The sequence below is a fragment of the Cryptomeria japonica genome, chromosome 4, assembly GCF_030272615.1.
Source record: "Cryptomeria japonica chromosome 4, Sugi_1.0, whole genome shotgun sequence".
In the NCBI taxonomy this organism is placed as follows: domain Eukaryota; kingdom Viridiplantae; phylum Streptophyta; class Pinopsida; order Cupressales; family Cupressaceae; genus Cryptomeria; species Cryptomeria japonica.
In genome coordinates, this window is record NC_081408.1 from 224,871,495 (window position 1) to 224,897,765 (window position 26,271).

Here is a 26,271-nt window from a genome sequence, read left to right on the forward strand (position 1 = left end):
TGACGAAATTAATCTTCCTGAAGAAAGATCTGAATTCCTTTTGGCTGGCAAGCAAATTGATTCTTGAAATTGTCTCTATAAGTTCATGATCAACCAATATACCTTTCTCAGTGATCAGGTGCCCCAACAATTTACCTTCGGTGACTCCGAATATGCATTTCTTTGGATTTAAGGAAATCCCATACCTCCGACATCCTTGGAAGAAATCCCATACCTCCGACATCCTTGGAATACCTTCCCTAGGTCTTGAACATGATCTTCTCTCTTCTTTGAGAATACAGTTAGATCATCCATGTAAATGATTATAAATTTCCCAATCAGGTCTTTAAAGGCGAGCGATGTCCATGGCCCTCTGAAATGTGGCCCCTTCATTGATTAACCCAAAGGGTATTCTTTTGTAGGCAAAGGTTCCCCATTTTGTGGTGAATGCCGTTTTTATTCTATCTGCATATTCAACAAGCACTTGATTGTACCCTGAATATCCGTCCAAAAAGGACATCATCTGTGATCCATTCACAATTTGCAAAACTTCATCGAGTGACGGCAATGGGTAATTGTCTTTTATGAGGCTCTGTTTAAATTCCGGAAATCAACACATAGTCTGATTTCCCCATTTTTCTTTTGGACTGGGACCAGGTTGGCGACCCACATTGAATGGCGTATTGGAAATATGATTCTTGCTGATAATAGTTTTTTGAACTCCTGATAAATGAGAGGTTCCAATATTGGGTTAACTGGCCTTTGGCACTGTCTAAACGGCTTGCTTTCCTACTTGAGAGGAATTGTATGTGTGATGATAGAAGTGTCATAAGTTTTAAATCTTCATAGCTCCATGCTACGACATCAACAAATTTCTTAAGGCTTTGAATTATCCCAACCTTTTCTTTTGGCATACAGACTTTGCCTATGCATATATTTCTAACCTCATCTTTGGTTCCCACATTCACTTTTTCATATTGGTCACCATCAATCTTTTGATTCTTTATTTCATTAATCTGGTCCTGATCAAACATTCTCTCTAGTTGTATCATCCCTCTGGGAATGACATTGGTCCTTAAATTCATAATGCCGTCATCATCAAACTTGGCTTCCTTTGTTATTTCATCCTCATCAAGTATCTGTGTTGCGAAGACATCTAAACTTGTCAAAAATTCATAATATGGTCATCATCATCGAACACCTGGAAATTTGTGACATTGTTCGAGATTGATGGTATTGATGATAATTCCACTGTAAATTGGTTCATGCCATCCATGGCAATGGGGCTCTAATGAACTAGCTGGTTGCGTGAAAGGATTTGCAACTTGATTGTTTGATTGGCTCACCGACTGAATATTGAAAGCCTCAAAGCTCTCAATGAGATCCAAGACCCTATTACAATAATGAGACAACCTCTTATCATGGTAGATGTACTGTTTTCTTACTTATTTCACCACTATCTCTGAATCTCCAAAAGCATGCAGGACTTTGGCTCCTTTACTTATAGCTAGCAATAACCCATGAACCAATGATTCATATTCTGTGACATTAAAAGTGCAAGGAAACTGGACTCTGTGAGCTGCAAGGTATGCTTCTTCATTAGGACCGACTAACTCGAAACTAGCTTCTGCTCCTTTCTTTGAACAAGATCCATCAAACCTTAGGGTCTAAACTTGTTCTATTGGCTGAGAGGGTAATTGAGCCTGTGTATCAGTAGCATCCTGCTCATATCTACTTTGTGTTTGGTTTGCCTCAACACTTTTAGCTATATGTTCCTGAGATCCATGTTTTTGATGGTCTTCCTTACTCTCAGGATTGCTTTCTTCTCTAATCTCATCAGGATCAGCAAATTGTAGAAGCATTTGATGAGCTTTCTTAATGGCTTTGTGACACATATTGCATGTAAACTTTGAATGAGATGTGTCATGGATCCAACACCAGTTCGTGAATTCTACTTCTCAATTTTTCTCTTTGGCTTATACTTGTCCAAATAAAGTTGCTATAACTTTCAAATAGCCTTTCACCTTTGTTTCGATCTTCTATTATTGCAGATTCCGATCTTCCTTAAGCATCCTTTCCACTGGATGATGCATGCAACATCAAAACTTCATTCACCTTAGGTTTATAGGAACCTAAGTCTGTTTCGAGAAACAATATTTCATTGTTTTCTCCATATTCTATAATTATTAGCTTGAGCCTTGGTGTGCTATAGGAACTCCCTTCCATGGCAGCCACATGTGAGAAAAGTTTGTGGAATTATATCCATTCAGCCTTCTTGACCAATCTCTGCTTAAAAGCATACCGTATCCATCAGGAATATCTATCTTATGCTTTGCCACACGTCATGCCCAACATATGAGAACCTTGGAGTTGTCTCAAGTGATCCTTAAGCTAATCTTTAGCATTTGAGAAACTTTATTCAAGAGAGGATAAGATACTTTTGGGTATTTTATTCTGTGTTCGGATATGCATGAAAAACACATCAACACCTCCCTTGTAAGAGATTCATCATACTTCATGCTTTGCAACTCCACCTCCTGCTAGTGTTGATAAACAAGGTAAACCAACTTCCCCTACAGCAAATTACACTCTTGCTCTCTTTTAAAAGCAAAGTAGCCAGATGCTCCTCTTTCCTTCCTTGGGTGTGCATATCCCCATATGCAAAACGGATATGTATTTGATACTACCCGGATACATGTCAAATATTGTACCCACATGTGCCCAAGAAACCTTGATTTTCCAACGATGCCAAATACTATGTGATTTGATTTTTTTTTAAATTTGACATGAATCTTCCTAAATTTAATTTAAAAAAAATTCATTCATGCAATTTAAAAAAAAAAAAATTACTATAAACAAAACCTACACCAAATGAGAAAGACAAATGACATATTTTTCTATTTCAGCAACCCATTTTTTTGGGTTATCTTCCAAGGCAACTCTACTATTTTTGCATATTGTACATTGTTAAATCAACTTATAATTTTTTATGTACCAATTTATGTGTCTATATTGCTTTTGTATTAATCAAAAGCTCCTCTAATAACTTAGAAAATTGTGTTAAATATATGTATATGTGTTTTTTATGAATGTCGTATACAGCTGTATCCATATTGGGTGTCTTAAAAACTGGCTGTATCCGTATCCATATTTGTATTCGTATCCGTGTCCATGCAACTTTGTTTAAAAGCCTTCAATTGGTCTTGAAAGCTCATTATATCTTTTATACTTAGGTTGTGAAAATTTTGAGGTTGATTATGAGAGAACTACGCTGGTTAGAGATGAATTGGGGTTGACTAAACTCATATGCAGGCTGCCAATAAGATTGTGCAGGGGTGGATGGATGATAAGCATATTCTACATATTGATAACTTGCTGTTAATGGGTTATTTTGGATGAGAGCAATAGCTTGTTCTTTTGGATATGGCCGATGAAAGAAGGCTGGTTGCCTTGGAGCTCACCTAATCTAACTTAAATTATTGGGAAAAGGGAAGGAGATGGCTTAGAATGAAAACAAAGACAACAGCGGGGTGATTGCACCAAATGATTATGTGACTTGTACTTGTTTGAAATACACAATTTTATTAGCAACTTTAAACCTCAACAAACACAAGTTAGAAATTCATGTCTTTACATAAATGTTTCATAACTAGGTTCAATATGTCAAAGACAACATTTAGAAGGAGCTGGAAATGTTGTCACAACTTAAATTTTACCCTTAACCAGTTAAACACAAGCTACTTATTGCTTTATCTTTAAGGATTTGACCCCATGGCTTTCATCTATGGAATCTTTGTTTTCTTCAACTTCTAAGGGTCTCATACATTCATACACACATGCTGTCAAGTGACTCTTTAAATTTTGCATATACATCTACCAGGGAATTAGCAACCACAGCATCTAATGAAGCTCGCTAATCATTTATGTAATTTAATGGATGTTCAGACTCCATACCCTCCTCACGATTATCATGAGGAATGATCACTTTTATAACTTTGCATTCAACCACAATAAAGCTTGCTTGAATCTTACTATTTGTCTAATCCTATTGACTGCTGTCCTTTCGTAGTGTTGCATCTTGCTTTCTTTGATGATTGTCACAATATGTGGATGTCTTGAGCTTGTAAGCCCTTCTCGATGAATCTCACACTTCCATGGGCCTGTCATTCCTTTAGCTCTTAGGACTGTCTTTATTCTCTTTGCTTGATAGCTTGCATCATGTTTCATCTCCCTATGACTCTGACTGTAAATGTTCTTAGTATGTCTTCATGACTATGTTTTGGAGATTTTCATGTAACTACCTCTTAGCTTCATGGCTGTCTGTGTCCTTTTTTTATTATTTTGTAGTTGTGATTGTCCATCTTATATGCTTGTTAAATGACTCTCACTTTGTGTCCTTTGTCGTATGACAATCAAATTATATCTTTATCTTGTAAACCATGTCTTGCTAAGTACCATGCATTACTCACATCTTAACATGCCTTGTTAAAAGGATTCGATACCTTCCTTGTCACTATGCAAAAGTGTAGGGACTGTCTTTGTTCTTTTGTTTTGAACAAACATCCCACAGGACGTTAGAAATTTGTTGTCTTTCTTGTCTGAATTGTGTGCTATCCCTTGAACTATCATCTTCTTGTAGCACCACCACATGCTATTCGCAGTATCCACTCATTGACCACATCAATTCATCAATTTGACTTGACAAATGTCCTTCAACAACAAGTGTCCTCCATGTTTAGTATCTTCAAGAATATCATACTTCCCAGTCAAATGTCATGTCTCTCAATCTACTGCCCTCTGATTGTTTCTTTATTTTGTTTTTCATTACTGTCCTGCCTAATTTGCACATGACTGCCTAATTTACTGTCATACCCAGCTTACTATTCTTATCTTCTTGCCATTATTTTGATTACCTTTAGCACAGTCTCTTTCATCTCTTCAAGAATTTTTCTCTTTTACCTTTACTTCATAATAGTTCATACCATGGTGACTGTTATATGCAATGAACACTTTGGACTCTTATTTCTGTCATTGACCTCTCCTTTCCTCGTTGACTGTCCACAACTTCCATCTGTCTTTTATCATTTGGAATGATTGTCTTCAATTAATGGTATCACTGTCACATGGAATTCGTAATAAAATATCACTTTTATTGCTATTAAATTATCTTTTCATGAATCACAATCTTCCCTTCTATGTGTACTGTATTGTCTTTGTGTTTGTCCTATACTGCCCCCTCAATTGTGCTACCTTGGAGTCTATTAAAACGATCCTCATCGCATCTGATTAGCCTTCCCTAACTATCATCTTCTCACCATGCCTTGTAGATAGCACATTATTATGTGCAAAACAATGCCTAATCACTCAAAATAAGACTTTCTTTTGGGAATGAGGACTGCCACTGCCATGAAGATTGGAACACCATAACATTGCCACTATCATTGACATTGCTCTATCTTTATCACTTCATGGCAGAGTTAAATTCATCTTCAACATGTAATGAATTTCCTCTGTCAATGTGTCTTTTTTGTACTGTAATTATTGATTTAGTATTATATTTTGACATTCCTGTCTAGTGAATTTCAAAGTTGAATGCTATTGGTGAAATGCTTGATGAGCTCTACTTCTCTAGCTTGGACTGTTCTTTTGATTCTCCTTCAAGATTTATCTCCTTTTCTAGCCTTTTGACTGTAGCATGACAGTATTTAGCTTTTTATGACTGCACTTCATCATGATAGCTGCCACTACCTTGCATGCCTGTAGACCCTGTGCGTTCACTCTCTCTTAAACTATCAACAAAGTATCTCCACTATCTTTTTAGAACATTACCACTTGCTTCTCAGTGTCATGCAGCACTATCTCTTTATTGAAAACAACACTATCCTTCATGAATGCTGGCTTTAATGCTTATCTTGTCACCATTCATTGTTTCTCTTAAGAAGCACTCTTATACCTGCATGGTGCAGCACTCTGCCCCATTCTTTTCCTTTGGACCGTCATCTTTTAATCCATGCAAGTTTATTTCATATTTTGGACTAATGAGAGCCCCCTTGACCGTCACATATTTTTATCACTCATACCTGCCCTTAACCTCTATTCCTTTGTATGCAAGAACATTTACAATCTTTGATTGATCTATTATATATCCTTTATTTTTTTCCTTCATTCTCACCATCATCCATTATATCATGTATGCAGACCTTTCCTAATGACCAGTAAATCTTTTGATCTCTATGTGTTGTCCTTCTTGCATTTTATGTTCCTACATCTTCCCACTATCTTCACTATAACAAGAACTTTAAAGGGTAGTCTTTATTTTACTTGTATTAAGATAGCTCGGCAAGACTAGATTTAAAATAATCTATCATTAATCATGCAAAGGTTTTGGTGATAGGCAGTCCCTAAAGAAGCTGAGTGTAATGATGTCCAAATAATTTAGCGGTGGATACTCAACAACCCCAAGAACTCTCTAAGGCCTTATGAAACCTTGTACATCCTACATTTTCTATTATCAATATGAAGTAAAATAAGGAAACAACATGCACTCAATCTGATATAAATAGGGATAAGAAATCTTCTCTGTACTTCATGGTATGGTTGTAAGGGTTGGTAGAGGTTTTCAGGTAATCCTCCAGCCTTTTCTGTTAGCCTAATATCATCAACATTTATATTTCTGCCATTCTCTTTTGATTCTTGGACAAGAGCCCTCAATATTTCAATTTATGCAGTTGTATTTGCCTTTGCCTCTGTTTACATATTCTAAGCTTTCTCAGCACCGCCCACTCTATTAAGAAATTTGACATTCACCAATTTGAAGCAAATCTGCCATTTTGGACTGTCCTTACTCGTCTTACACTGCCCTTTTGACTGTGTATTGTGTTTTGTCCAAGGGCTTTTCCTTTTAAAGCTTTCTACTATGTGATACCCTCTTGCATTCACTAAGACCTCCATTATATAGTGCTGTCTTTACTTGTCAATATCCATGTTAATGACTTTCCATATGTTGAATGCCTTAAGCTGTCCTTAACGCCCTGTGTTTATTTGCCACTGTTTGTAGCATCATTATCTTCATCCTTTTCAACCTTTTCATATTCTATTTCATTACTTTCTTATATTCAAGCCAACAAAAGCTTACTAATGTCAATGGAGTGTTGATACAGAACCAATGTTATTTTTGTGTAAACCATAGTTACTCGCATGAAGAGACCAAAGATTTTTGTCTTGATCTTCTACAATGTCTTTTGAAAGCGAGTCCCCCTTTGATGATTTGAGGAATACAGACATTTCATGGCCAACACCAAGCCGGGCCTTTATAAAATTCAATCTTATGGATGAGGGAATCCCACAATAACTTAAGCATATGCCTCACATATTGACTCTCCAACACTACTGTATACACAAGCTCTGATACCAGTGTTGCCAACAGAAAGTGCAACTAATTTCTCTGAGCATTCTCAACTGATGCAACAGAAATATCCAGAATCGAATACTCCACAGGTACTCCTTGGGAATTCCATTCACTGTCAGTATGTACATTATCCTGGAGGTAAGAAAGGGACTTGGAGGATGAATCAGCTAAGGTGCGCAGATTTCTGCTTTAGGAAAATGACTGAAAATTTCTCTTGCAGATCCTTGCCTGGCACTAACATGAAGAGTACTTATCAGACCAATGTTTGTGCCATGTATGAAACCTTAATCTGTAATTTTGCTTCCAAAGGGTTTCGCCACTTCGTTCCTTTTTACAAGCTCAAGTATTTTGTCCCTCAGGTGGACATGCACAATCATCAAATCAAACAAAAAGAAAGCATGTCCATCATGTGTCCCCGCTGAAATTTCTATATCTTATACAGATCCCAACAGTAAACTTATCTCGTCTGGTAAGAGTTAAGACATTTGTTTTCCAGTCAACACCCACCACATGTGCCAAAGAAAAAGCTGATGCACTAGATGCAAGCTCTATTCTTGCACTCAAAACCAAATGCATCTCATGTGCACTTGGAGGATGTTGCACTATTACTGCTTCTCTAGTATCATTCACACGTGCTTCAACATTATAGGTACCTCCAAATATTGATAGGATTGCCTTAACATATCTCTATCTGATTACCAAAGAGCTCCACTACTGGAGAATTCAGTGATTGTTTCTTGCATAATGCATTGTCCTGATTCAGTATGAAGAGCAAGGAATCTCTCCCAGGAACATGATTCTAACTTTTCAACACTATTCTTGATTGAAACCCAGTAAGCTAGTTCCTCATGGAAGCGGCTATCTAGCCATCATGATGCAACATAGCATCGATGGCTGGGTACACTATAACTACGGTTCGACCATTCCTCATCAATTTAATTGTGTCATCCAATTCACGTTCGATCAGTTCAGTGGCCAGTCACTGTCAGTTTATCTGTCAAAGTGTCTTCTTATTATAATAAACCGAAATCATGAGAATGTTGAAAAGTTGCAGAATAAAAAAAACTAATAAATAACATTACTTTTCCTAAACATAGTCTGAGATATGAGGCATTAGATGGAAGAATGTGTAAGAGATAGAAAAGAAGCTCAATGTAGCAGTCTTAACTTTGGAGTACTTCGAACCTGATATAGTTTTCTCAGATATTAATCAAAAAACAATGATGCCAACAATGTAAATGATAAAAGTTTGATGAAAGCAATGTTTACCTGTACATGCAGTTTTCTGTGAGCTTTCATGGAAAACAACTCCAGGGGTTGCAAAGATGTCAATCTATTATTTGATGCATCGGCAGTTGTCAGGCTTGATAAATTAGAATACTAAGTGGTAACTCCACCAGTTTATTGCTTGCTACTTTCAAGGATTCAAGGATGTATATATATGTATATATGTGTATATATATATATACACACACACACATACTTATACACACACACACACACACACACACACATATATATATGATGTCAGCAATACTGTTGGGTAAAGTCTTCAGTTTTTTTGAAAGATAGGTCAAGCTCTTCCATCTGATGGAAGAAACCTGTAAAAGCATTCAAATGGGTTAGCAAAAGAACTGAAATCATGTTTTCATTATAAATTTTCAAAGTTAATAGCTGTTTAATTTATGTTTTCAAAGAATGTAAGGAGTACTTTGTTCTTAGTAGACAAATGGAATAGGCATCTCTGAAAGTTGACACATAATCGTTATCAGTCTGACTAATGTCAATACTGCTATTATTTGAAGTCTATAGTTGCAAGAATCATCCCCAGGAATAAATCGGCAAACAAAAAAATAAATTATTTTATAAAGTATCATGATTTAATAAGCAAAAAATCAGGTTAGAGTTAGGTTTTGGGGAAAAACAGAGTACAGGTAAAGTTTAGGGTTTTCAAAAAAATAAGTTTGCATTTTGAATCACAGATTAAGTGGATCTTCACATGTCTGCATTCTGCAGACTTGACTCATGGACTCAGCAGAATTTGCTTGGTAGGACCTGCGAGTTTGCAGAAACTCTCTAGCTCTACAATCTTCCTAGACCAAATGAATGTCTAGATAATTCTGCCATAAATATAAAATAGATAACCAATTAAAAATATTTTTAAAACATTATAATCAATTCTTTGTATATTATACTTTTTAATCTAAGTTGCTGGTTTGGGTTTGGGTACTGGCTTGGGTTCAAGAACCTGGTTCGGCAAAATTTTGAAAAGGAGTTTGGGTTCATTATTATTATATATATATATATATATATAGCCTAGAGGCATGAGTTAAAATTAGAATGTCACATAGCTTTTGCACTGAGTGTATATACTATATGCTACATTAAACATGTCTTTGAAATCATTATCATAGTTGCTTTGCTAGATATGCTATTTTAAATTTTGTGTGCGGTTGAATTTTGGAATTGATGTGTAGCCTTGAAATAGTTATTTAAATTTTCAATTCCCAAATAGCCTATGGCTATAAAGTTTCTGACTGATTAGTCATTATTCTCAGGGAGCTTAACCTACCTGTGAAGTTCAAACATTGCCATGAATGTTTTCTTGTTATAAATTTCTTGCTTTGTTTCACAGTGTTGGATACCTGGTATCACAGTTGAGATAGCTAGATCTCCATTATCACTAATCAAGATTTCAAGCAGTTTGACAACTATCTTTTGTAAACTGTCCAGAATATTACCATTTTTACAACTATCTTTTGCAAGGTGTCCTAGAATATTACCATTTTTACAATTTCAACTGACATGGACATTTGTTGCTGCAATCTGGTGCACTGTGCATATGGCTTCTATGGGAGCTACAATAGTCATAATCAGCTGGACATTCAATTTTGCAAAAAAAGAAACGTAAATTTGGGCACCAGACGTCTGGGTTCGCCCCAAACGAACCAGATTGTCTAGGCACGAACCTTGGCCGAACCCAAAGGTGAACCGGACCAAGACCTGAACCTGAACCGGACCGAACCAGTACCAGGCCGTGATCTTGGCGAACCCTGCAACTTAGCTTTTTATTAAATTGTCAAGTTTTGGGTAAAGCTTGTTTCACAGAATTCGAGTCAGGTTCAGAAGCCAGCACATGAAGAGGATCAAGAAATCTTTCCCTTTTATGCACTGGTTATGTGGTATTTGTTTCAATAGAAGTTCAAGAATATGAGATGTAAAAACAGAATTTGTACTTGCTTTCTCTTCCTTGAAATTTTTGAAAGCCAAACATAATAATTCGTATCATATCCCACGCACTGACCAATTTGAAAATTCATTGATTGATGACACACCTTTTGCACTTACAGTTCATCCATCCATTAGAAACAAAATCTCTCCACATTATGGATAGATGACACAAAATGCCCCGAATAAAGAAAGATACTCCTGGTATCTTAGGCATATTTTAGCATTCTTATTACAAGTTGTTCCTTCACTAATATTGGAAATTGTAACAACTTAAAAAAAATTATGATTGAAATAACTATAAAGTGATCAATATCTGCACCCAACTCTCCTATTCTCAAAATGAATGTTTGGACAAATTGAGGCTTTAAAAAAAGGGTAATTTGAGCCTGAGGGCAGCAGTTTGGCGGTCTTGTGTAATGGTAAGAAACTCAAGAGATTTTGGTCATCAGACACAGTCATGAAAGGATTTGAGATCTTTTACCAACAATCTTTAAGTAAAATCTTGTAACATTACAACTCTCAAACTAAAGATCGAGGCATCCAAATTAATGGATGCAATTTTTGGATTATAGGAATGGGCTGCAAATATAAAGAGATGGCTTTCTTAACCACACCATCAGCATTGTGGTTCCCATCTTTGCATTTGTCGCCTCAAAAAAGGCAACCCCAACTAAACTTGCCTTCCCAAGATGCCCTAGTAGAGTAGAGACCAGGGTTGAAATGCAAGAATGATGGTAGCAATAGATGCCAAAGTCTAAGTAGGAGATTGCAATGTCAACCAAATGTTTAGAATAAAGCAGTGAGAGTCAACCAAAAGAATGAGAAGGAATAGTAGCAACCAGAAGCATAGCATGTAGACATCTCCTTGAACCTTTACTAATGGAAGCTATTTCTTATTGTCATCCTTGGAATACCTTCACTTGGCAACTAGAGGCTTGTCTCAAGGCTTAGTCAGCATGCGAGCAAAGCTTGGTTGATTATCATGATCTATCTATAGATGTTTTTTTTGTTCTTGCTGTTAGTGTCTAAATCATAGTTCAACTGGTACATCCCCACTAGCTCCCAGAACATCCTGAACATCTGGTAGAAGTAAATAGGTCCCAAGGAACACCAAACATTAACACAAAAATGTCATGCATTTTTGTCCAGACTGTAGTACTTTAAAATTTTCAAAGAAGTTGAAAAATCATGTTTAGTTGATATGATTTCACGTATAGCAAAAATGCAAATTATATTGGAGTTGAAAGACTTAGATGCTCATCCTATAAACGATAGGCCAAATCTCGTTACTCTTATACATTAAAAGGATTTTCAATTCCTATCTTTGAATCAAGTAAATGATATCTAATATTGACAAACCTCCTCTAAACTGTCAAATTTTGGAAAAAGCTGGTAAGCGTTCTCACCAATATTTTGTGTCATAGGATGCATATGTCCAGCAAAAAGATACAGTAGAAAAACAGCACAGTAAATCATGATGTTAGTCTCAAATGCCTTAATTCTCCATAGTAGTGATGATTCTCAGATATGACTAATTAAACATGCTAAAAAGAATTCTACAAGAAGGACATACATTGAAGTGACAATTACAAACTAAACATCCCTCCTTTTCAAAAAAATAAAAAGGTAGTAAAAATAGGATGTCTCTTTTAACTCCTATCAGATTGAATACTTGAAAGATTTTGTTTGTTTAAAATGACAAATCGTATAGATGTTCATCATTCACGCGAAAGTGTTTCTCCAAAATTCTCCCTTACTAAATCATTTTTTGTTGGATTTAATTCTTGTTCAAACCTACTTTGCAGAGTTCTCTTCTTGTCCAGAAGTGAGTCTGCGATTTACCTAATCATTAAGGCTTGCATAATTCATTATCTTCTAGAATGCCTATGTGGATAAGTTGCATGATTCTCTATTTTTTACAAGAAGTACCTGATCACAGGTAAGCATTTTGTTGACAAGAGTATAAAAATTTCAAACATAATATACACACTTTTAAAAAAATAGAATGAGAGATTTTATGAAAGCAAGAGTGACCGATCATTGCCTTTGGAAACTTGAAATAGGACAGACTAGAATCTCATAAAAAGGGTAAGAGGATTTGAACACGTAGTTTTAGATTTGGTAACTTCATATGAAGAAAAAGCAAGTATGACATTCACAAAAAGAAATTTTAAATTCTTGATACTTATTTAGGAAAAAACAAAGAACCAAAGAACCAAAGAAAAAAGAGAATGTTTAAAGAAAACTAAATGTCCAAGAGATCACTGGAGTGGGCCAAAACCAAGAAGCTTAAAGATGTGTAAAGAGAAAACAAAGTTCCAAAAGGAGAGAGAAGAGACAACTTAAGATAACTCAATGCTCAATAGGTGAGGAAAGTAGGTAAAGAATAATAAGTTCGAAGATGTGCAAAACAAAATTAGGAAGCAAATTCATTAAATTATGTAAGTGGAAACATTGTAACTAAGAAATATACTTACAAAACGGAGAGGTGACAAAATTATAGGTGTAGAAGTGATTTCAAGCAAGAAATATGTAAAGAAACAGAGAAAGCCAATAGGCGAGATGCGTTTTAGACAAATGAAGCTCCTTTAGTGAGGTGAGGGTTTTGAGTGGAGGCAAGTTTCTCATCCCCAATGACTCACCCAACATCACCTGAATTCACTCTAGCTATGCTAGCTCTCCTAGCAGCAAGGAGAACGGATTCAGTTCATTGGTGAACACTTTGAGTGTCTTAATATTCTTAAACCTTTTCATTGAGTCAAGGATTACTCTAAACACATTATTGGAGAACACCTTGAGCATCTTAAGATTCTTAAATCCTATTAGAGATCAAATTCAAAAGCTCCTATTCCACCACGAAGAAAGTACACAATTTTGGGAGAATCAATAGAATCTACTTTCAAGAAAATCGGTGCCTCCAATCTTGTCACAATTTCTAAGTCTAGACCTTTTGAACGAAAAGTTAAACCTTGATGGTGGAGTGACTCAAAATATTGTGAATACCATCGAAACAAAGGACATAAGACCAATGATTGCCATAGATTGAATAACTTTATACAAGACCTTATCAACCAAGGAGAAATTGTTGTGGTAGAAGGTCATTCATCCAATGACAAACATCTGGTATTTAAGAATCCTTTTCCTATTCATGAAAAAGGAAAATCCACTTGTTCAGGAAAGTCTAATGACTACAATACAAGTTATGCCAATTTATCCTACAACCATATTACTAAAGTGGACAACCAAGTCACAACCTGTAGCATTGTAAATTGTCATTGAGCCAATTTACACCTCATGTTTGTGTCCCTACTTTAGCGCATGTCCCCCTCCTCTCCTATCCGGGTTTGTTTAGTGCCTTAACACCAATTTTTATGCCACATACACCTATCAATTAACTCTCTGGAGGGGTGTCCTCCTCGTTGGGCTAAAAGTTTGGTCCCTAATTGAGGAGGACTAGGGAACTAGCGCCCTGGTCCGCCCACGAGGGCTTCACTGGCTAGGCAATATTATATCACATGCATTCATATTGGGAGGTTTAATATCCAAAAAATGAGGGTGCAATATATTGCCTATTAGTAAAAATAGGGGGGTTTTTAATTCCGACTATGAAAAATACAATATTTGTTGAAAATATGGGGGCTTTTAATTTGGGCTCTATATTTGGAGGGGGTGATAGAAAAGGAGTTTAGGGCAATATTTTTTGAAAATAGGGGGGTTCTTTAGTATGCCATGAATGCAGTGCTATAACCAAGGTTCACTAAGTGAAGCCCCTGTGGATCCCCCTTAATGGGACCCAATTTTCAAGGGAGGGATGGGACCTATCTCTCTAGGGGAAAATGAAATTTGTGGCTCTATGTGACCATTGCAGGTCGACCTAATTGGTAAATTGATCTAGATCCTCATATATAAAGACATTTGATCAATTCATTTCAATCTAAGTCTCCATATCCAAGCAATCAAGCATTCAAGTGTTCAAGCATTTCTAGAGATCTTGAAGGTTGCATGTTCTTCATTCAACCTTTGTGGAGCAAATTACATCATCCATATTCAAGCATGTGTGTGTGATTAGGGTTTTGTCATGTTCATACCATTTCATGCAACATATGTGATTACATTCAAGAAGAAAAGCATTATTATCAGTCATTGTAGATCTAAGGTACATCTTTCCATTAGTTATTTCAGTATTTGCAATATTTCATTCAAGGTTAATTCCTAAACCGTGGTTTGACTTAGGCAAACCTCTATTTACCAACTTGTTTCCCTTCTCGAGTGTGCTCATAAACAAGTATGAAGTTGCGATCTTTAAAGTTGGATTTATTTACAGTGATCGTCGCTACGGTCCCGACAAATCAGGAGCTCCTTCTAGAAACATGTCTGAATACTCTTATAATCCCTAGTTCCAGGTTTGTGGCTCGATCCGACAACTTTAACTCACTGTTTGCACATAATTATTTTAATTTCAGCCTATTTGCCCTAATTTCAACATCATCAACAAATCAATTCATCTCAAAGGAAAGAAGAGGCTTATCGAAGACCCTAGAATTTGATCAACATTTAGACCTCCTAGGTTGAGATCTATCAAATTCCTATCTTTCCCTAATGCATTGGTCCCTAAGTAAAAAATAGTGGCTTTCATCCTTCTATGGTAGATCCCCTAACTTTTCACCAATACATCTTGGTGAACTTGACTCCTTACACCTTTAATTATAATTTATGTGCTCAGATTTGAGTGTCTATGCAATTTAAAATTCAAATTTACATTTACAAATTTAATTTCCAATTATATTTAAAAATTTTAGAGGTTAATTTAACAAAAACCCTAATTTATAATTCTAAAATTGAGCTTGTGGGTTGTCTATTTTGGATTAATTGTTTTAGATCTTCTTTAGAAACATTTCAATTTCCAAATTCACATTCATAGATCTCATTTTAATCAAATTACATAAATTGAGGTTCATTCACAAAAACCCTAATTTATTTTTGTTAACTTGATTTATGGGTTGCTGAAATTTTCAAATCAATTTTTCAGATATGATTTTAAACATTCATAATGGCACTTAATAGATGTGATTTATTTTCTATTTCACATATGATTACTTTTCTTTTCACTTATATTTATCATAATCATGTGTAGCTTTCATTTATAGTGCATGTTGTTTAATTGTGATATTTCTAGGAAAATGCATTGCATATATAGATCACATTAAAGCTTTTGTAGATCTCAATCCTAGAGATGTTAATGGAAAACATAATACTTGTACCTCTCCTAGGGTATCTAATGTGAATGAAGAACAAACTAATACTCCTATCAATGATCTCTCTAGTGGAGAGTTGTAAAGTGGAAAATTGAACCCTAGTGATTCCCCACCTAGGAGAGAGAAAGAAAATCACTAGGATGATTTTCACTTGGAGATACTTTACATTCAAAAGAGGGGTTGAATCCACTAGATCCAAATCCAAGGGAAACAATGATGCGAATTCTAAGTGGATTGCAAGTGTTGGAATGTAATTTGCCCTACTATGTGGAAAAGAAAAAGAAAATGAGTGAAATGAGGAGCTATCAGTTTGGGATCCCGCTTTAACTTCGGATCTGAGTTAATTAGATTGATATGGATCTGTCCTGCAAATTTGGAGAAAATTCGTCGGGATCGTGGCGATAGTGTACATGGTCCTCCACAAAATCTGCGAAACGAAAAAGGGTTCTTCCGTCTCTGCAAGTGAAGCCCAAACCTGCAATTACAGCTACGGACCTACAACCTGCACACACAAAAGAGGGGAATAAAGGTTGTGGATAGAGGTTTGCCTTAGTCAAACCCCAGTTGAGGAATCAACCTTGAAAGAAAGTAATTGCAAATGCTTGAATGTAAACAATGGAAATGTATACCTTGTAGATTTGCAATTTGTCGACGATGATTGTTTTGCTTCTTGAATGCAATCACAAGTGTTTCATGAAATGGCATGTAACATGACAAAACCCTAACACACACACACACATACTTGCAAATGAATGTTGTAATATTGCTCCAATGGATGAATGCAGAAGACACATTGACATGAAAGAAGACTTGATGAATGCTTGATGATGATAATGAAGACCTTCTACTTGAATTCCTTGTCCTTGCAAATGAGAAAACCAATTCCCTTTTTATACATGCCTTAGAAGATTAATTGATCTCACCAAAGGCCGACATCGGGGAGATTTGGGATCCCGAAGTGCAGATAGGGCCGAGGGGACCTATCTTGGGGCCACCCTAAGAGGGTGGGACAGGGGCACCATGCCCTTGTCCTGCCCTATCTTGGGGTCCGAACAAGGTCCTGAGGCTATCTCAGGGCTTAAACAGGAAGGGGTCAAGGGGTGAAAATGTAGAAAGAGGTATCGGTCAGGAAGGAGGGTGTCATCGCCAAGGTGAGGACCTCAAATGTGGTTAAAATTGTAGGAGGTGCAATTTTATGACACTACATTTAGCCCCAACTTTAGCGGGAGTATGGCTTATGCCACTACTGTCGGTAAAGTAGAAGAAATAGAGATGAAGATGAGAGATGCAGAGCAATACCACAAGGAGTATAAGACATCACTAATCTCGAGGAACAAAAGCCCCCAATCCTAGGATCTTAACTCACTCAAACATATGCAAGAGCACACAAAACAAAAGGAACAAGACGCACAAAACAAAAACAAAGCGCAAAAGACACACGACAAGACAAGACACAAGACGACAAACCAACTAGTCGAAGAGACCTCGATATCCAAATGTCACAACAACTAATTGAAACAAAGACAAATGCCACCACATATATAGAAGTGATCACATTAAAGAGAAAAGTTGACATCATCCATGAACCATCAATAGCAAAACTATGGGTTCATGAGAGGAAGGTGAGAGAAGATGTGAATAGACACTTTGGTGATCCATGAGAAGAAAGGCAAACAAGAGAGAAACCATGGACATCTCGCCCCTAAAACTAGGTGATCCATGGAGAGAAGGACATGAAAATATAGCCCCCAGTGCCTGTCTGGGTGATCCATGTAAATAGGGAAGAGTGGGAACACCGTTAGTTCCACCCAACCTCAAGCGCATGTGTGTGCAAGTGAGGTTTGAAGCGCCTCATAGAAGTCTATGCCCGAGTACGCTACAACCTATATAAGATGTATAGTACAAATGTCAAGAAAGGTGTCACATCTCGCTCTAAGAGTCTGTGCTCTGGTTCCGATAATAATCACCCTGCATAAGAGAAAAGTGGCGTCATCTCGCTCTAAGAGTATGTGCTCTGGTTCTGAGAATGACCCACTGTACTAGGAAAAAGTAGCATCCTCTCGCTCTAAGAGTTTGTGCTCTGGTTCCGAGAAGGATCTACTGTACAAAAGAAAAGTGACGACATCTTTCTCTAAGAGGCTTCCCTCTGGTTCCAAGAATGTCCCACTGTACAAGAAAAGTGATGACATCTTGCTCTAAGAGGCCGCCCTCTAGTTTGAAGAATGTCCCACTGTACAATGCATGAGAGAAGTATGGTACAAAGGAGCAGTGTGGGTGCCCCCCCCTTAAGATGTCAACATAGGTTGATGTTGATATCTTAAGGAAAGTAGAATGAGGATACCTACCTTCATCACAAAGAAGATATCCGCTATGCAACAATGCCTTGAATCCAAGCAAGAGAGGAGAATACTCTTCAAGCAAGGATAAGATAGTTGAAAAGAGATATCTTGTTATAAGTGTAAAGGCGATCCTTGAAGGAGAAGAGATCTTTGTTCAAAAGACATCTACCCCCAAAAGGAGTTTGTCTTAGACAAATATAACATCTTCTAGAACAAAGAAAAGAAGAGAACAAGAATGCAATCCTTCCTCCTATTCCTAGGTGAAAGGGATTCTCGATGAGGGATGACTTACTTTTATCTCCTAGAGGGATGGGTGAATTTATCATAGATGTGCATTACCAAGTGGAAAAGAGGTTGTAGTCAAGGACTCATACCTCTTGTATGAGAGAGAACCCTTGAGCAAACAACCAACAATTTCACACAAGGAAGCATATCAAGTAATAAAGCTCACACCATCCACACAATAGGGAAAAGTGGATCCTTAGATAAAGAGAAGAGAGAGATCATTGCCCCCCAAGTGTAGGACAACGAGAAGAATTACATAACTTCTAGAGAGATATTATTCATAAGAGACGTACCATTTCAAGCAAGGAGTACATCCTAACCAAGGAACAAACATGCACTCACATGAAGGATAACTCCATTCAAGAAAGGACATCAAGTTATGAATAACACAATAGACGAGGTAATTTACAAAGAGAGAGAAAGAAGAAGGTTCACAAAAGTTCTATGAGGAGAGATTGTTCATAATAGATGTACCGCTTCAAGCAAAGAGAAGATCCCACTCACACAACAGACATGCGCTCGCATGAAGGAAAATTCCATGCAAGAAAGGACATCAAGTTTATGAATAATGTACTCCATGAAGAAAGTAGTGAAACCTTAGAAAAAGGAAAAGGAATATTCTTGGCCCCCAAGCATAGAGGCAAGAATAAATAGGCTATTATGCTGCTCACTAAGTATGATTGCACCTCCAATTGTACCACCATGAATGACAAGGAGCCCCCAATAAGTAGGCTAACTATGTCACATAGTGAGGAGCAACATAATAGAAACTTGAATGTTATTTTAAATGATCATGATGAATATGCCATTCATTGTCAAGTGTTATTTTTAACATGCTTGAATCAATTGCAAGATATGTGTTAAGAGAAAAATTTAGAATATGAAATTCAGGCATCTTAGACTTTCTAGACAAGGTAGGAGTGATATCGAAAGACCCCCAATCATCCTCTAAGAGTCCTTCTTTAGGCACTTCTTTGGTAGGAGATGGTGTATTTGAGTAAATTGAAGAGAGGATTGTAGGAACTAAGAAATCATATGATGCTTCACGTATGTTCTCATCACCTACCTCATTAGTATAAGGCACAACATGATAATCAAGAAGAATTTTTAGTTTCCTAGGAACATTAATGGAATTGATTTGATTTGTGTTAGGCTCTTGATTTTTGGGAGAGAGCATTATGATGAGAAATAATATCATTCTCTTGTTCTAAGGTATCTTTTTGTTCAAGACACTCATTAGAAAAATGACTATCATACGTAATTAATGCTTCATCTTTAGAGGGAAGATCATGAAAAAAGGTATGGTATCACTAGGATAAGTAGCCATAATATCATCCCCTTGCACCAAATAATCCTTATTGGGGAGGTACTTTTTAGGAGAAAAAGGAACACAATTCTCCAAAGATTCATCTTTAGGAGGGAGATCTTTGAAAGAAGTGTTCATATTCCCTTTTTGCACCAATGTGCCCCCATTAATGAGATCAATTTTGGGAGAGGGTAAATCATAGGTATGAATGAAAGGGATAACTAAACTACCATCATATGCATGAAAGGGAACACCATGAACATCTTTAATGTAACTTGAAATTGAATTAGCAAAATAAGATAAGAACTCCATATGCACTTATGATCAAACAAGAAACTCATATGTCATTTAACCAAAATAATGTTCACCCCATACATGCATAAAAAATTTAATAAAGGAGGGAAAATGGAATCTGAACTTGAAATTTGAAATTTGAATTTGTGTTCGACCTTAGAGGGTGTTAAAACTGATAAAGTACGCCGATTTTCTAGATTTGAGTAGAAAAATATAGTGAATTTTGTCTCAACAAAATTTTGGAAAAAAAAACCGACCGTGGCGAGAGTGCACACGGTTCGACCTACTTTTTTTGAAATTTTCAGGGATGATAGAAATTGTGATTTTAATGAGGAATCCAAAAAAACAACTGATTTGGAGATGTCCAGATCGGTCAAAGTCGCAGTCAAAGGTCGAAAATAAAAGAATCTTAAAAAATAGGGTTTTATGATTTAACCACTGAATTTTCAGAATAAAGAGATATTTGAATTGCAATTTTGAAATAGAAATCAGATCTGAAACAAACAATTAAAAAGTTGCACTTCACAAACTTAATTTGCTGAAAATGAAAAATTAGGGTTTTTATGTAATTAACCTCTAAAATAGATCAAACTTGGAAATGAAAATTTTAAATTGAAAAAGCAAGTAATCATATCTAATAATGAGAAATCAGAATTAAGATGTAGGACGCGGGGTTCACCAAAATGTAAAGTGGAAAATTGAACCCTAGTGATTCCCCACCTAGGAGAGAGAAATGAAATCACTAGGATGATTTTCACTTGGAGATACTTTACATTCAAAAGAGGGGTTGAATCCACTAGATCCAAATCCAAGGGAAACAAGGATGTGAATTCTAAGTGGATTGCAAGTGTTGGAATGCAATTTTCTCTCTTTTGTAATAGATATGTTGACTTGTTGACTATGTGGAAAAGAGAGAAAATGAGTGAAATGAGGAGTTACCGGTTCGGGATCGCGTTGTAACTTCAAATCTGAGCTAATTAGATTGATATGGATTTGCCTAGCAAATTTTGAGAAAAGTTGTCGGGACCGTGGGGATAGTGTATATTGTCCTCCACAAAATCCACGAAATGAGAAGGGTTCTTTTGTCTCTGCAAATGAAGCCCAAACTTGCAATTACAGTTGTACACCTGCAACCTGCAAATAGAAAAGAGGGGAAGAAGGGTTGTGGATAGGGGTTTGCCTCAGTCAAACCCCGATTGAAGAATCGGCCTTGAAAGAAAGTAATTGTAAATGCTTGAATGTAAACAATGGAAATGTATACCTTGTAGATCTGCAATTTATGGATGATGATTGCTTTGCTTCTTGAATGTAATCACAAGTGTTGCATGAAATGGCATGTAACATGACAAAACCCTAACACACACACATACTTGCAAATGAATGTTGTAATATTGCTCCAATGGATGAATGAAGAAGACACATGAAGAAAGAAGACTTGATGAATGCTTGATGACAATAATGAAGACCTTCTACTTGAATTCCTTGTCCTTGCAAATGAGAAGACCAATTCCCTTTTTATACATGCCTTAGAAGATAAATTCATCTCACCAAAGGCCGACATCGAGGAGATTTGGGATCCCGAAGTGCAGATAGGGCTGGGGGGACCTATCTTGGGGCCACCCCTGTCCAAGGGGGGAGAAGGGCACCATGCCCCTATCCTTCCCTATCTTGGGCCCCAGATAGGGTCATGAGGCTATCTCAGGGCTCAAAAAAGAAGGGGTCAAGGGGTGAAAATGGAGAAAGAGGACTCGGTCAAGAAGGAGGGTGTCGTCGCCAAAATGAGGACCTCAAATGTGGTTAAAATTGTAGGAGGTGCAATTTTATGACACTACAAGAGCAAGCATTGAAGAGAAACATAGCACCATCTTCTTCTCATCTGCATACCCTAGCGCAAGGGGGTAAAGATCAAAATATTGGTGATTCAATCTCTCTAGATCTTCCTTATTCTTCTAGAGCCTATCTTAGTCATCAAAACATTTGTAGAGAAGATGATGTTATGCATTTTATTTATGATCTGTCTCCGAATATGACATTAAGCAAAGATGAGGCCTTAGATGATAAGAGTCTTCCTTCCCAATCTACCAAAGAGGATATGAATACACTTACAATACAAATTTCAAAGAAATTTATTATAATGTTCCTCCTCTTTTCCAATCAAGATATTCTTATAGGAGTGGCTTTAACATAATATCAAAACAAGGTTTCAGAGGACAAGGACTTGGAAAATTTGAATAAGGAATTAGAGTCCCTATAAACCCTCCTGCACAAGCTAGCACAAAAGGCCTAGGACATTGTCATAATTCTTCTATGGATGATCTCCTTAGGATTCAAGACTTCAAATATCATCTTGAAAAACAAAAAAGCTATCATTCAGCTAAAAGTGCTTCTTCTTTAAAAACACATTTTTGCTCATATCACCAAACTAATGATCACACTACCAATGTTTGTCGTGGTTTTCAAAATTGAATGCAAGGACTCATTGATAGAGGCATAATTAAAATCATAGATGACAATCCTTGTCCTACATCACAAGAGACAAGACTTAATCCTATTGATGATAAGGGAAGATTAGCAACTAGAATCTTTTGGAAATTAAAGTACAATAAGAATGTTGTTTTTCCTTTCGTAAATTTTAACAAGAAGCATAAAGAAGGTAGTGAGCATTGTCTTTTTCATCATGGTGGTTCTCATTCTCTTAGAAAATGTAAGGCATTTAAGGAATTTGTTTGAGAACAATTTGATAGGGCTCAAATAGATCTTTAGTTGATATTGCTCTCTTTCTTGGTGAGAAAGTAGTGCCTTGTCACTCTTCTCACCCTTCATGTTGGTCCTCACCCTATGACATAAGTAGTTAACTTAATTGGGGGCTCTTTGTCATAAGAGATGATGTTTTTTCAATGCCAAACATTTTGGTGCAACATCTTTTATTTCTCTCTATCTAAAATATCACTATTCCCTTTAGGGGTTGCATTTTTCATGTTTTCATATCCTTTCTTTCATAAAGTGGTATGTCTTTTATGATTAATTCCTCTCTTTAATGAAATATGTGATCTTTCCTTCTAATCTTCTCTCTTTCCCTTTGAAGATTATCTTTTCTTTGGAGTTGCATTTTACATATAATGTCTTTTCTTACATTGAATATTCTTTCATGTCCTTGCACTTGGGGGGCAATGATATTTCTTTCTTATCATTTCTAAGGATCCATTTTTTCTATGTTAGGTGGCCTTTATTTATGATTTGATGCCATTTCTTGTGTGAAGTTGTTATTTTCTCAAGGATTCTCTTTTATTCAAGGGGCATATATCCTTGGCTACAACCTCTTTTTCACTTGGGAATGTATGTCTATTATAGACTTACCCCTCACATCAGGTTAAAAGTTTGTTATCCTTTATCAAGAATCTCTTTCACCCAGTAATATGGGGAAGGTATGCATTCTTGTTCTCCTTCCTTTCTTTTGGTAGAAGATGTTATGTTTGTTAAAAAACTCCTCTTGGAGGTAGATGTCTTTTGAGCAAAGATCTCTTCTCCTCCAAGGATCCTCTTTACACTCGTTGCACGATATCTCTTTTTCAAATATCTTATCCTTGCTTATAAGAGTATTCCCTCTTTAGCTTGGATTTATGAGTAGTGTTGCCTAAAGGATGTCTCCTTGTTGATTGAATACGAGTATCCTTGTTTCTAGCTTGCTTAAGATATCAACTTAGGGATATGTTGATACCATATCCTTGCATGTCTTGAATGGGGTGTTCAGACTTGGAACAAGAGAAAACAAAATCTTGTACAAGATGCTTCATGTCCGAATCCAAACACAACATTTGATATATGTCTTAGATGAGGTATACATCAACGAAACCAGAGAAAACAAATTCTTACATGGGATGTCCTCAAAACCGGGCATGTATTTGTCTTAAACGGGGTTACACATTCTCGAAACTAGAGAAAACGAACTATTAAACGAGATGTTCTCAAAACTAGACATTCACCCCTTGGCATTTGCATTTGCATTATATGTCTTAAACAAGTTGATACACGCTCAAAACCAGAGAAAACAAACTCTTATATGGGGTGTTATATACTTGAAACCAAATATCACTTGCACACATGCATGAGGATGAGTGGAACTAGCAAAACACAACTAGACTATTCCTACTCTCCTCCCTCTTGGCATTATTGTCATTGATGTCAATAATTGTTACATGGATGTTAAGAGGTTGCAGAGAAGCAGGTAGCAAGTAATGTGCATAACACGTAGGTTATGCTATACAGCCACACAAATGTTGTAGGTTGTAGACGAACATGGGTTACAAAGTACAAGTCAACATTGGTGCTGATCTATATATGCCACATAGTGTGTTGGACCCATCGGGTTTGATACAAGAGGACCACAAAGTTAGTTTTGTCCATTCATGGTAGTTCGACCCGTATGGTAGTTCGACTAAACAACCTCGGTCGCTTATCAGGGCATCGTGTTTTATTGGAAAGGTCATCTTGGATTCGAGTGGTCCCCATCTGATCACGTGTTGGTGGCTCAGTGGTTCACTTATGATGTGTTGTGTTCATGTGGGACCCATAATGTATGAGTAGGCATTTCGCTACCTCATGGTGAGTTGGAAGGTAGCCAAATGACCCTGAGGGGTAACAAAATCAGAGGAAAATGGTCTATCCCACCATCCCGCACTGTGAAGGATGAAAGAGTGGTTACCTCGCGGGATAACACACAAGGATAAACGAGAAATGTCTCTCGCTATCCCGTATTGGTGAAGACCAAAGAAGAAGGGTCGCGTGGGGTTAAGAAAAGATAATGCGGTCACATCCCCCGCTATTCTGTAGCATGGATGACCAAAACAAATTGGTCATGCAGGATAAAAATGGTAAAGGGAGAGATGTCTCCTGCTATCCCGCATGAAGAGAAGCTGAAGTAAAATGAGCTCAAGAGGAAACAAGAGATGATGCAAGGGATGGTCCCCGCTATCCTGCACCATACAAGATGGATGGGCGATGGTCGCACAGGATAAGACAATGTAGCGAGTGAAGGATCTTGCTATACCACAACTTGCAAAAGGATCTCGTGGGGTAAGTTAAAACAAGAAGATGGTGCATCCCGCCATACTGTAGTGACAGAGGTTAAGGTCATCATGACCATTTGAGGTGTTTTAGTCAACACATTGGCAGCCCGATAAGGACGATTGTCCACGTGGTGGTTGACTATGGTTGACCATGTGACTTGGTTGTCATTTCTAAAGACTTTGGATGATACCTGCGCATGCCAATTGACACAAGGGTTTTATGTGGAGGCCAACCGACCTCGATTGAGTGATCTGGATGAAGAATATGAAGACATGTGGTTTCTTGGTGGACAAAGAACGAATCCAATATGCATAAGTCATTGATGGTGGATTTCAGTATGGTAGTTTTGTCGATTTTGTCTGGGTAGGTCGACAGAGGATGGAGAATGCATTAATGGTGACTGAGTTGCAGATGGTTGATGAGCTCAACGAAATCAACGAAGGCAGAATTAAATCTATTAGATAGATTGGGGTTGCTAAAAGTAGCAACTTAGTACAGGGAACTTTTAGAAAAAATAGAGAAGAGTCATTTAATGCAGGTGGTCGATCCAAGAAAGAAATACAATCTACTGCAGACCGAATCCCAGAAAAGAAAATGAATTAATTACAATATTAAAGGGAAAAAACATTTCTCGATGCAAAGTTGATGGTGCAGGACTGTAAATGTGATTCGACATCACTAGGTGTGGTGATTGAGATAGAGATAGAGGTGGAAATAAAGAAAGCTCCACTAGTCGATTGTACAGTGAAGTGGAGTGCTGAAGATAGGCCTATTGCTGAAGAGAGTTGACAGAGTGTAATTTTCAGAAATAGAGAGAGGAAAGAAAGACATCCACCGAGACAGACAAATAAGAAGAAACAAAGAAGAAACTTCAGCAGGCAGAGAAAGTTATTCTCAAGATATGAGAATTTCGTTAGTGTTACAAAACTCATTTGTAACAAGGCTTTATCATTGCATTGTAAACTTGATCAATCACTGTAAATCTCTGAGTGGGTGCTCAGAGCAGGGATAGGTACTCCTCTGAGTAGGTGATCATAAAATCAGGGCTTGGTGCTCCTTGGGTTGGTTCCCTAAACATTGTAAATTGTTATTTACTGTGAGGCTGGA

At 37.0% G+C, this 26,271-nt stretch overlaps 1 long non-coding RNA gene across 1 annotated transcript in view; it reads left to right on the forward strand.

Moving 5' to 3' along the window:
• Window positions 1-10,844, forward strand: part of LOC131875439 (uncharacterized) — a 77,037-nt gene extending 66,193 nt beyond the window's left edge. The window contains exon 3 of the long non-coding RNA XR_009372289.1: window positions 10,255-10,844. This is a non-coding gene — a long non-coding RNA (uncharacterized LOC131875439). The remainder of the gene's footprint in view (window positions 1-10,254) is intronic.
• Window positions 10,845-26,271: the final 15,427 nt, after the last annotated feature.